This window comes from Hyperolius riggenbachi, chromosome 1 (genome assembly GCF_040937935.1).
Source record: "Hyperolius riggenbachi isolate aHypRig1 chromosome 1, aHypRig1.pri, whole genome shotgun sequence".
Taxonomy (NCBI): Eukaryota; Metazoa; Chordata; class Amphibia; order Anura; family Hyperoliidae; genus Hyperolius; species Hyperolius riggenbachi.
The window spans coordinates 79,342,955-79,356,678 of NC_090646.1; the positions used below are offsets into that span (position 1 = coordinate 79,342,955).

The 13,724-nt window shown below is 44.1% G+C and overlaps 1 protein-coding gene across 5 annotated transcripts in view; it reads right to left on the reverse strand.

Annotated features, from left to right (window-relative positions):
- The window catches only part of CTBP1 (C-terminal binding protein 1), a 664,453-nt gene that overhangs the window by 377,369 nt on the left and 273,360 nt on the right, over window positions 1-13,724 (reverse strand). Inside the window, exon 1 of one of the 5 annotated variants that reach the window (XM_068275654.1) lies at window positions 9,859-9,875. The exons of the other annotated variants lie outside the window; for them this stretch is intronic. The gene's annotated coding sequence lies outside the window, so the exon portion shown is untranslated. Of the gene's footprint in view, window positions 1-9,858; window positions 9,876-13,724 lie in introns of those variants that run through there. 5 annotated transcript variants of the gene reach the window in all.

Consider the following 13,724-nt stretch of genomic DNA (forward strand, 5'->3'; position numbering starts at 1 on the left):
GTGGGATGAGCCCTCAGTCCCTATGCCCCACTCTGACACCACGCTCTCCACCTTAAGCAAATCCCCACGAAAATGGGAGGTAAAGTTAGGCCTGCATGACTATAATTACCCCCCCCATCCCCAGGCTTAAGCTTACAAAGAATAGGGACTGAGGCGGGGAAGGCTTGAGTACCACCAGAACTCACTAAGCTGTGATAAAGGCAATTGCAGTATACTTGAGATGGCGTAACATAAAAAAAATATAGATACCTGGGGCTTCATCCAGCCACCTTCAGGCTAATCGGTCCCTCGCAGTCTTCCTCCGCCTCCTGGATCCTCCTTCCGCAATTCGGCATGGTGATCTGGCCAGTGCAGACCTGCATGTGCAGTCTGGCCACATGCCGGTGTAATGTCTGATTGCGCTGCCCGGAAGCTCCCTTCTACACTGAGTAGCACGCATGCTCAGTGTGAAGTTAATGATGCTGCTTGAGGTAAAATACTAAATATCTTCACTTGCACACCTCTTACACTCCCCAAATTTTCAGGGTAGTGAGAGGACCCCCAGAACTACCTCTATACCAAATTGCAGCCCCCGAGCCCCGCTGGTTCAGGAGATAGATTACAGTAACCTATCTCGGGAACCAGCGGGGCTCGGGGGCTGCAATTTGGCATAGAGGTCGTTCTGGGGGTTCCCTCCCTACCCTGAAAATTTGGGGAGTGTAAGAGGTGTGGAAGCGGAGATATTTAGTATTTTACCACCAGCAGCATCATTCAATAGGAACTGTGGCCGCACAGTCTCCTACTGCGCATGCGGGGCAGCGCAAATCAACAGCTAGCGTAATCAGACACAACACCGGCGCCCCCATTGTGCTCCTGTGACTGGGAGCGTGGGGGACCTATGGAACCAGGCTGAGGTGAGATCGTTACAGTTACCTACTTACCTCATCGTCAGTTCCTCTCAGAAGCTCACCATTTTCTTCTCCCAACAATCCCTTCCAGTTGTAACTAGATATAGTCAGACTTGTCTCTTCAGAAGCTGAAAGCTTTAAGGTGGCCACTAACAATTCAATCCATAGCAAAAAATCATTAGAGCGACAGAAAATTCTGATCGGAAGTGAAATCGTTCACTACACCATCAACGAACCAACCTTTGATTCCTATCTACTGTATCACAGCCAGCAAGAAAATCCAAATTTTGGTTTGACAAAAATCCACTAATTTTAAAATCGTTTGTAATCGATTGTGCCCAAGAGAGATTATTTACAACCAATCCGCTCAGAATTTCTGATCGCTCAAACAATTTTTCGCTAGAAATTGGACCGTTAGAGGCCACCTTTAGCAGAGCTCCCAACTGTCTCTCTTTTGGAGGGACTGTCCATCTTTGTGAGCCCTGTCCCTCTGTCCCTCTTTCCTCATTTGTCCCTCTTTCAGGACTTTGTCCCTCTTTCTATGTAAATATACAGTATATATTTATCTACTTAAAAATGTGTTTGATTGACTCTAAACTTTATTCCACATCCTTTAAATTGATATACTAATTTTCAAATGTTAATATGAAGGAACATTAACCAGGATAGAAAGGATCAGTGTGGTTTGAAATATAAAACAACATATTTTTCTTAAGAAATCTTTTTAGTGTGCGTGACTAGGGGTGTGACAAGGGGCGTGACTAGGGTGTGACTAGGGTGTGACAGGGGTGTGACTAGGGGGTGTGACAGGGGCGTGACTAGGGGGTGTGACAGGGGCGTGACTAGGGGTGTGACAAGGGGCATGACTAGGGGTGTGACGGGGGCGTGATCAGGTGGATCAGGTATGGCCTTAGTGCCCTGTAACCACATTAATGAGAACTACATCTCCTGGGTGGCTGTGTACATACAAATAACCATAGGTGCTGGTATTCAAAAGTTATCAATGCCTAAACTGTGTCTAACTAGTATAATTCACATGTGCCAATAATTAGAGGGATGAGTTGGCAACACTAAGCAGAAGACTGCATGAACCATTATACAGCAATATATACAGTAGTTATAATAAGTGTTTCTAATGCTGAAATCGTTGAGTCGTTACAGGTGCTCTTTAAAGGGGAACTGAAGTAAGAGGTATACGGAGGCTGCCATATTTATTTCCTTTTAAACAATACCAGTTGCCTGGCAGCCCTGCTAGTCTATTTGGCTGCAGTAGTGTCCTGAATAACACCAGAAACAAGTATGCAGCTAACCTTGTCAGATCTGACAATCATGTCAGAAACACCTGATCTGCTGCATGCTTGTTCAGGGGCTATGGCTAAAAGTATTAGAGGCAGAGGATCAGCAGGACTGCCAGGCAACTGGTATTGCTTAAAAGGAAATAAATATGGCAACCTCCATATCCCTCTCGGTTCATTTGTCCTTTAAGTCCAGCCATATGCTGCTATTATTATTATTATTTATTGAATTTATAAAGCGCCAACATATTAGCAGCGCTAAACATTAAATTAGGTTACATACAATATTTAGGGGTGACATCCAGCAATATGACAATACAGGAATACAAGAAAACCAGATCACACACCATAGTATGAGTACAAGGTAATGCTTAGTCAGGGCTGGTGCACACCGAGAGGCTTTTTGGGCGTTTTCAGATCCGCTTGCGGCTGCGGATCTGCTTGGTCAATGTATCTCAATGGGGTGGTGCACACCAGCGCGGCAGGCGTTTTGCAGAAACGAAAAATGCCTGGGTGAGGCATTTTTTGGATTTCGGATGCGTTTCTGCCTCAATGTTAAGTATAGGAAAAACGCAAACCGCTCTGAAAAACGGCACTTCAGAGCGGTTTTGCAGGCGTTTTTGTTACAGAAGCTGTTCAGTAACAGCTTTACTGTAACAATATATGAAATCTACTATACTGAAAACCGCAGCAGCAATCCGCAAAACGCTAGCAAAACGCCTCATAAAAATAAAAAAAAGCGTTTAAAAATCTGCTAGCATTTTGCGGATCTGCTAGCGGGTTTTGGTGTGCACCAGCCCTCAGTCACTGGAGGCAAGCATGGAGATTAGGCAAGTTCACTCAGATGCAAAGCATGGGTTCACAGTAATGGAAGTGCAAGATCAGGTAGGACACAAAAGGAGGAGGACCCTGCCCAAAGGCTTACAATCTAGAGGAAGGGGTAAGGACACGAATGGTAGGGGACCAGAGTTCAGCTGTAGGTTTAGAGCACTTGTGAGAGGTAGTAGGCCAGAGTGAAAAGGTGAGTTTTGAGGGCTTTCTTGAAGATGTTGAAGGAGGGGGCTGACCTAATGGGTGGAGGTAGGGAGTTCCATAGTGTCGGAGCAGCTCTTGAGAAGTCCTGGAGGCGTGCATGGGACTGGGTGATGCGGGGGGCAGTTAGGCGAAGTTCATTGGAGGAGCGGAGTGAGCGGCTAGGTGTGTACCTCTGAGTAAGATCGGAAATGTAGGTTGGACAGGTTGTGTGGACAGATTTGTAGGTCAGACACAGTATCTTGAATCTGATTCTGGACTGGATAGGAAGCCAGTGGAGGGATTCTAGGAGGGGATCTGCTGTGGTGGAGCGATGGAAGCAGTGGATAATTTTGGCTGCCGCATTCATGATGGACTGCAGTGGGGCTGTTCGGGTCATAGGGAGACCAGACAGCAGGGCATTGCAGTAGTCAAGGCGGGAAATTATGAGGGCATAGGTGAGGAGTTTGGTGGTGGCAGAGGTCAGGAAAGGGTGAATCTTACAGATGATACGAAGGTGGAAGTTGCAGGACTTTGTGAGGTTTTGGATGTGGGAAGTGAAGGAGAGTGCGGAGTCCAGGGTGACACCCAGACAGCGGGCTTGAGAGGTAGGGCGAATGGTAGTGTGGTTAACAGTGACATGCACATCTGGGAGGTTCATGGATGTCCGGGGTGGGAAGCTCATAAATTCCGTTTTGTCTAGATTTAGTTTCAGGAACCTAGCGGACATCCAGGAGGAGATGGCAGATAGGCAGTAGGCACTGCGAGATTTCCTCCTGCTGCAACCCTCTTGCACAGGACAGAAGGAAAACATTGAGAAATGCACCCTGTATGTATTTAGAGAGTTTAGAGTCTAATTCCCCCTCATCTGTGACTAATCACAACTGTAATTTGATCTCTCGGCTGTGTTTGCTCAGGAACCTCTGCAGCCTCGGCAGAGCAGCTAATTTGTAAACACAGGGTATTAACTCTTTCCATGAAAGCAGGAAGTAGACACGCTGCAGATGTATTGCAGGAGTTCTGAAAGAAATGTATTTCTTTACACAGAGAGGAAGTTCTGATTTCAGTTCCGCTTTAAGGCTGCTTTCACAGTGGGACGTTACAGGCGCACGTTAGAGCAGCCTGTAACGCAGCCCAACTCACAGTAATGAAAAATCAATGGGCTGTTCACATTGCCCACGTTGGGTTACAGTGTAACGCTCCACGTCAAGAGAAAGTACTGCATGCAGTACGTTATAGGCGGCTAAGCCGCGTTAGACTGCTTGCACATGCTCAGTAATGTTGGGGAGGAGGGGAGAGCGGCCAGGCACATGGCTAATTAATATTCACTGCAATATTCACTTCCACTTCCTGGAGTGGCCGCTCTGTGCGGCGATTGGCTGGCGGGGCCATGTGATAAATGCGTCACAAAGTACGCATCACGGCATCATGAACGCCACAGTGAGCTGCACAACGCGGCTCACTCTGGCGTCCACATCCAACACCACCATGCGACCATAACGTCCCCTAAAACGCAACATCCTGGTGGGAAAGTAGCCTTTCTTTCCAATTCACATAAATGTTCTGCTCACTATTTGTAACACTAATCACATTCTGTGCCCCCTTTTTCTTATCATGCCACCCACCCATTCATCTTCCTTTTACTGTTCTGTTACTGGATAAACATTTCCATCAGAGGGGAACAGGAGACGATATAATCAGCCACTTGTATCCGGGATGGAGATATAACTCCAGAGGGCCTATTTCCTGTAGAAGGTATCTCTGTTGCCTCCTGAAGAATGGTAATTAATTGCATTGTAAAGGGCCAGTGCTAAATAAAACACATTGAGCATAACATTACAGCTAATTGCTTCATGTAAACAAATACCAGAATTATTTCTGCTGGAAACAAGTGTCTGTTGTGAGTCACAGAAACATGGCGTGCTTTCACATCAGTCCATAGGCATCCAGGTAAAGAGCAGATGTTTTATTGCAGCAAGATATATTTTGATATGGCAAAACTGGGTGAACACTGACAAAAATAGAAAGAGGCTCTGGCTAGTTATGGGAGTGGAATTAGATTGCCAGCTGCTTGGTTTAAAGCGGACCTGAATCGATTGCACGCCATCTGCGCTGCTACCCGCTGCACTGCTGATCCCATCCATTGACAGAGAATGGGTCAGCTCTGCGCTTGCGGGCAAAATGCATGCTGCAGTACGCAAGCGCATAATACCGCATCGTACTGCTGCGCAGCGCCTTTGATGTGAACGGCAGAGGGGCTGTCTATGCCCTTCTGCCGTTCTAGCGTGTCACCACGTCTTACACGCTTTCAAATGCGCAAAGAAGCGAGTATGATGTGAACGGGGCCTAAGGCATGACATGAGGGCCGTTTCTGTGCGCTTTTCACCCCCTCTTCCACCTCCTGCCCAGACTGAGCTCCCATAAGCCTTGCTACATGGGTCTCACAGTGCCTAGGCGCTGGAGGAGCTATGGGCTTAGTTTATAGGGAATTAGAGTATTAAAACCAAAAAAAAAGTATTTGGCTTGAGAAATGCCCTATAAACTATATGAAAGGAACACAATTGTGCAATGAGTAAAAGTATATCCCGGATCCACTTTAACCACTTTGTCCTCATTGATGTAGTTCTACGTCAAGGAGGACATGTGCGCTCCCGCGCGCTCCCGAGGCCGACCGCGTGCATGCACGTGCACTCCCGGATGCAGATTCGTTAGCCCAGGAATCAATGAATCGGGCCATGGTGCCCGATCACTGATTCCTCTCCCCCGCAGAAAAAGCGATAGCTTCTCTCTGAAGCTTTGCTTTTTCTGACTCCTATGTCCCTCTAAGCGTACACTGTACGCTTAGAGTGACGTCATGTAAACAAACTCATCTTGTGGCCAAAAAGTAAAACTACATCTAAATGTAAAAAAAAAAAATGCACATATATTTACCCCAAACAAATACTATTTACATCCCACCCTCCCAAAAATACCCACATAAAATGTTTAATAATAAGATTACAATAGGAAAAAAAAAACACATAAATATTTACCTAAGGGTCTAAACTTTTTAAATATCTATGTAAAGATGAAATATTTCTATATATTTTTTTTTATTATAAGCTTGTAAATAGTGATGGATGCAAAACGGAAAAAATGTTCTTTTATTTCCAAATAAAATATTGTTGCCATACATTGTGATAGGGACATAATTTAAACGGTGAAATAACCGGGACAAATGGCCAAATACAATACATGGGTTTTAATTATGGATGCATGAATTATTTTAAAACTAGGGAATTAGCCGAAAACAGAAATAATGAATTTTTTCAGTTTTTTTCTTATTCTTACTGTTAAAATGCATTTACTACATACTGTACCACCTAAAGAAAGCCTAATTGGTGGCAGAAAAAACAAGATATAGATCAGTTCATTGTGAGAAGTAGTGATATAGTTATAGGCTAATGAATGGGAGGTGAACACTGCTCGGATGCATAAAATGAAAACGACCGAGAGCTTAAGTGGTTAACATCTACACACACACCCCCCCCCCCCCCCCCGCGCCTATCCAAGCCAGATATAAGAGTGTCCCATATGCAATTAACCTTTTTTCCTAGATCATTTTCCATCTTTTCTTTAAAATAACTTCAGCATTTTGCAATTGAGAAAGTAGCAAAAGTAGGTAAGAAAGTACAATCAAAATTATTTTTGTGTATTTTCTTGCTAGCTGGGTGTATAAAGGTATATGGGTGTATGAAAATATCAACTTGGAGAAAACCAAGGAGAAAAACTGAATAGCATATGGCCCTAAAATTGTGTCCTAAGTATTTCAGCTTCAGCACTGCTCCTTTGCTCCTTCCAATGAACAGTCAGCATTCATTTATAAGGATTGGCTGAGTGGATCTTCTTGCAGTCCAAGGGACTCTCAAGCTTCTTCAGCATCACGAGTCAAAGGCGTTGAGGCTTCAGCTCAGCCTTTCTTATGGGCCAACTCTCACAATCGTACATTACTATTGGAGAAAACATGGCTTTGACTATTCTAAGCTTTGTTAGTTTGACTATACTTATATTTGTGGTCATTTCCGTAATTTATCAGAATTACAAAAATGATGGAAAACGATAATCATAATTTCTTGTTTTACACAAAATGACGTAAATTACAGATAACACAAAATCTTAGTTTCGTGTTCTACACGGAAATTTATCCCCAAAACGATCATAATTACGGAAACAATGGTAATTAGGAAAAATGAGTGTATGGTTGTAATTACAAGAAATTTCACATTTTTTTACGATTTTTCCATAACAATGGTAATGGGACTACTACTTCAGTGTATGATCTGGCAATGCGTGTTACTGCTTATAGCCTGTATTGTGTTGTCCACCACTCCTATTATCATTGTCTGTAACCTTACTTATTGTCCATCGCTGCTTTATATGTTGGCGATATATAAATCCATTAAATGATAATAATATTTGGTAAGTTTATTTATAAAACAAGACAAATAACATTTATATTGTGCTTTTCTCCTGGCGGACTCAAAGCGCCAGAGCTGCAGCCACTGGCGGTACCAGTGTTAGGGAGTCTAGCCCAAGGTCTCCTCACAGGATAGGTGCTGGCTTACTGAACAGGAAAAGCCGAGAATCATACCCAGGTCTCCTGTGTAAGAGGCAGAGCCCCTAAAAGGGAATCTGAAGTGAAAATAAACTTATGAGATAATGAATTGTATATGTAGTACAGCTAATGCTGGCTACACATGGTACGATTTTCCGTGCGATTTTCTGACCCGATCGTTTTTTCCGCTCGATTCTCTTATCATTTTTCTTCTCTTTTTTCATTCACTTCTATGAGAAATTGAGCGCAGAATCGATTGGGAGTAATATCGGACATGAGGGATTTTATCATTTGGATGCATCTATCGCACGGATAATCGTACCGTGTTTACCCAGCATTAGAAATAGAAGATTAGCAGCACAGATATGAGTCTCATATTGTTTCCAGCACAGGAAGAGTTAAGAAACTTCAGTTGTTATCTATGCAAAAGAGCTTCTCTGAGCTCTACAGTGCTGTTTTCTGAACCACTTATCTCAACCTGTGTCTCACTGGTTCTTGTTTGTTTAAGGTTTTACTGCAGAGCTAATGACCCTTTGAACTTTCCGGCTCTGTTGCACAGTTTAAAGAGAATCTGTACTGTAAAATTCTTACAATAAAAAGCATACCAATCTATTCATTATGTTCTCCTGGGCCCCTCTGTGCTGTTTCTGCCACTCCCTGCTGCAATCCTGGCCTGTAATTGCCAGTTTTAGGCAGTGTTAACAAACAAAAGACATAGCAAGTGATAGGTTGAGAAAGAGCCGAGTGTGTGAGTCATACAGAGCTTGGAGGGGGCCTGGAGAGGGTGTGTATAGCTTCTAGCCAATCACAAGCAGCACAGCACATTCCACACATTCCAGCCTCAGCCCGACAAAGCCGCCAGAGGAGAGAAGATTAGATCATATAACAGAGGTAATACAGCCACTGTGCAACTAGAAAAAGCTGCAGTAACACAAACCACATTAGAACAGGTATAGGAACTTATAAGATAGAAGAAATAAGGATGAAAATTTTGTTACAGAGTCTCTTTAAAATACAGAGTGTAGTGTGTCAATTGCAAATATTACAGAATGATGCAGTGTTATAAAAAAAAGCTATATTTCTGAAAATAAAGGTATGCGACTCTTTTTTTTTTTTTTGCTACTAGTGTTCTATTAATTATCCATACTACACATACAATTCATTATATCATAAGGGTTTTTTCACTTCAGTGCCACTTTAAGCATTACCCTATCCAGCTACCAAGTATGGCAATGGGCGGGGGTGTTGCTTTTCCCAACCAGTGTGGCTCCTCCCAGGGAAATTATAAACTGATTGAGCAGCAGGTAATCACTCTCTTGCGGCGATCTACGCTCTGCCTATACATAAACATAATTCTGATTTGTATTGCTATGGAGACTCCCTGCATTTTACAAACCATTAGTATTTCAAGGGCATTTCCGCAGCATTACTGATCACTTCCCTCCTCTATGGCACCTAGCAGAGAATTGATATGTCAATGCACAGTAGCTTGAGGTCTGCGGTGACAGCTGCTACATCATTTATTTTCAGCAGCACGCATTTCATGCTTGATCGCCTTCACTGCAAGCAAGAGGAAGTTCTAATAGAAAAGTGGAAAAATATCACATCTCTTCTCTGCCTTGGTGAAAATGGCCTGGGGGCCCTGGGTAAATGTCACAGAGTGGTACGGAGCACACACAGGTAATGTATATATTCTTATGGAGTTGTAATGATTCTATTTTTTAGTATATTAATAACACAGATTGTCACATCATGCGCTAAACTTCTTAAATGTAATCAGGCCCGGATTTAGCTCACAAGAGCCTACAAATGTCCTGGCACCCCAAACTGCACCACAGATGTGCTGGCTGGCCCAGCTCTCACCTATACCTTACATCCCTTACCTGCCATAGGTAGCTACAGGCGCCACTTAGTATTAGGTAGCCATAGGTACCCCCAGTATTTAAGGGGCACTATGGTGAAAAATTGTAAAGTATAAAATATGTGCAAACATAGACAAATAAGAAGTACATATTTTTTCCAGAGTAAAATGAACCATAAATGACTTTTCTCCAATGTTGCTGTCACTTACAGTAGGTAGTACAAATCTGACAGAAGTGACAGGTTTTGGACTAGTCCATCTCTTCATAGGGGATTCTCAGCAAGGCTTTTATTCTTTAGAAAGCTATTTCCTAAAAAGGATTTAAACAATGATGCTGGCCAGACTCCCTGCTCGGTAAACAGTTTTCTGGCGGTTGGACAGAGCAACTGCCATTCACTAAGTGCTTTTGAAAATAAATAAATCCCTGAGAATTCCCTAAGAAGAGATGGACTAGCCCAAAACCTGTCGCTTCTGTCAGATTTCTACTACCTACTGTAAGTGACAGCAACATAGGAGAAAAGTAATTTATGGCTCATTTTATGTACGTCTCTATGTACTTCTCAATGTACTTCTTATTTGTATATGTTTGCTCATTTTAAATTTTAAAATTTTTCGCCATAGTGCCCCTTTAAGTAGCTAAAAGTGCCCCCAAGTATTAGGTAGCTAGAAGAACCTCAGTATTAAAGCGAATCCGAGATGAAAAACTAACTATAACAAGTAACTTGTCTATATAGCTTATCTAAAGTTTAGATAGTTTACACAGCAAATCTAGCTGTAAACAGCTTCAATAGTTTATGATGATTTATTCCTGTGATACAATGAGGGCAGCCATGTTCTGTTTGTCACATTGTCACAGGCTGAGGGCTGGAGATGCTATCAGCTTGCCTGTGTGTAAATTCAGTCCCCCTCCTCCCTCCTCCCCTCTGCCTCTAAAATCTCTGGTTAGTAACACCTCCCCCTCCTCCTGCCCAGACTGAGCTCCCATTAGCCTTCCTACAATGCCAAGGCACAAAAGGAGCTGCGGGCGAGGCTTGTTTAGTTTATAGGGAATTAGAGTATTAAAACAAAACAAAAAAAGTATTTGGCTTGAGGAATGCCCTATAAACTATATGAAAGGAACACAATTATGCAATGAGTAAAAGTTTATCTTGGATCCACTTTACGTAGCTAGAGTTGCCCCCGTGTATTAAGTAGCTGGAGGTGCCCCTGAATGGAGATCTTGTCAGTGGAATGCCGAGAGCTGAATCAATAACCTCTCATTTATGCTCTACTTGGGACTTTGCGGAGGGAAGGAGGCACTCGGGGATGGGAGTGAGCCGCCTTTCCATCATCAGGCACCTGTAGGCACGTGCCTTATGGTAAATCCGGCCCCGGTTGTAATTACTCCTGGAAACCATGTTGGCCTTGGCCCAATTCAAGGCATACACGCTCTTCTGGTTCTGAGTAGACATGAAGTTCGTAACGCTACATCCCGGCTTGAAGTTGCGGTGCTGGGCTCCTATAAAGGGATAACTCTATTGCCCTTTGGGGAAATTAAAGAAAACCTGAAGTGAAGATTAAAAGTCAAAATAAGCATACACAAGTCATACTTACCTTCCATGTAGTCTACTCCTCAGTGTCTTTCTCCTGTCCCGCGTCCTGTTTGTTCACTGTGATCAAGGGAATTTTCCGTCCTCTATTTTGAAAATGGCCATTACCCCATAACAGCTTTCTGGTCAGCACACAGTTAAACTGTAACATTGCCCACTTGAGCCATAGGGAAACATGGACATTACCTGGTACATCTGTTTTCCTCTCAGCCATAACTGACAGCAACTGATATTTTACTGACAGCAACTGATCTATTTCAGATCTGACAAAATATTGTCAGAACTGGAAGTGATCATTGTCAGAAGAAAATGGTGAGCTTCTGAGAGGAACTGATGGTAAGGTAACTATGTAATGTTCATTTGAAGTTACCTCATGTGTTTATTGTAAATATTTTTACTCAGTACAGGTTCTCTTTAAGGCTTACTCCAGCTGCCAGCTACTATGCAGCTAACAGTCTATATCTGGGAGATGGCCAGGAGGAGATTCCTTAAAGCGGACCCAAACCAAACATTTTTTTTTATTCAAAATATTTAGTTGCACCACTCTGACACATACAAAGATAAATAAGCACTCCCTCAAGCCTATGAGTATTTCAGTGCATGCTTTTCACCCTTCTCTTTTCATAACTAGGGTTATACAGGTGGCAGCCATTACTTCAGAGCATAGTAGGAGGTTTTAGATCATGGGTGTGTTTGTCATCAGCTGCCCTCCCTCACAGGGGCGTCGTCTATGTGAAATCTCACACAAGCTGAGATCACCTCCCCTGTGACATCATCAGTAGCAGCCTGAGTTTTGTTTTTTATCTCCTCCACCAGTCTGCCGGATTCTGTCCCGGCAATATGAAAGGAAGGGAGGGGTTCCTCCAATAAATGTAAAATATTTTATATTTGTCATCATGCAGCTGAAAAAAAGGCTGCTATTTATTATTATAAGTTAGAAAATAGATTTTATTTCTGAAATCTTGTATTTTTAATTTGGGTCCACTTTAAAGATAATGCTATCTCTCCCTTTACTCCTCTTTGCTGTAACCCCAAATTGTACAGTATAGTAACAGGCTGGTATGCAGAAAGAGCCTCTGTGTGCTAATAGGATTCTTAAAACCCACCTCGGGTTCTATTTAACCTCTTGCCGACCGCGTCACGCCGGTAGGCGTGGCCGCGGCGGCAGCCCCAGGACCGCCTAACGCCAATTGGTGTAAAGTCCTGGGGCTCTGTTTTGCAGATCGCGCGCAGGCTGCGCGCGCATCTCCTGCTTGGGGGGCGGAGCTCCGCCCCGCCTTCAGTCTCCGAGCGGCTATTGCCGCTCGGGAGACTGTTAGACGGCGTGATCGCCGTCTATTTACTCTGTGCAGCGCTGCGATCAGCAGCAGCGCTGCACTGGGGACAGCCGTGTGACACAGCTGTCCCCCTGGGGGACAAGAGAGCGATCGGCTCTCATAGGCAGAAGCCTATGACAGCCGATCGCCGTAATTGGCCGGCTGTGGGGAGGGAGGGAGCGAGGGAGGGAAGGGATTTAAAGGAAGAGGGTTTTTTTTTTAAAAAGCGGCAACACAAATATTTATTAAAAAAAAAAATAAACATGGGGGAGCGATCAGACCCCACCAACAGAGAGCTCTGTTGGTGGGGAGAAAAGGGGGCGGGGGGGAATCACTCGTGTGCTATGTTGTGCGGCCCTGCAGCTTGGCCTTAAAGCTGCAGTGGCCTTTTAAACTAAAAATTGCCTGGTCACTAGGGGGGTTTAGCCCTGCAGTCCTCAAGAGGTTAAAGGGAAGATCCTCGCTGAACATAAGAAAAAAAACTGCCCTTACCTGGGGCTTCCTCCAGCTCCTGGCAGTCGATCTGAGCCCTCGTAGCAGCTCCTCTCCCTCTCGGCGTCCAGCGGTGAAGAAGCTCACCTCGCCAGGTCGGCTTCCGGGTCAGCTTCATGTGCGCTCCACGGCGCGGGTCACGTGGTGTACGTGACGTCATGGGGTCTCTACTGCGCAGGCGCAGTAGTTCTGCGCCTGGCAGTAGAGACCCGATGACGTCCCTAGAGGTCGGCTTCTTCACCGCTGGACGCTGAGAGGGAGAGGAGCTGCTACGAGGGCACAGATCGACTATCAGGAGCTGGAGGAAGGAGTAAGTGCAGTTTTTTTTTTATGTTCAGCGCGAACCTTCCCTTTAAGTGATATAGCTTCTGATGGTAACCTAGCCACTTTCAATAATTTCAAACAAGCATAGTCCTTATCTAATCATATGCTGTTAGGGTATTTTTAAACTCAGAATGCTATGAAAACACAGTTCCGTAGACCGATTGTGCTGGAATCTGACCCCGTAGAGCAGCCTTTCTCAACCTTTTACACTGGAGGAACCCTACAAATAATTTTTGGATCTCAAGGAACCCCTGAATTTATTTAGCAGGAGGCGTGGTCTTTAAAAGTAGGAGCGGCTGTTTATTTCACTGTCCCCTATTATACTTCTCCTCTTTATACTGTCTCCTTATCCTAG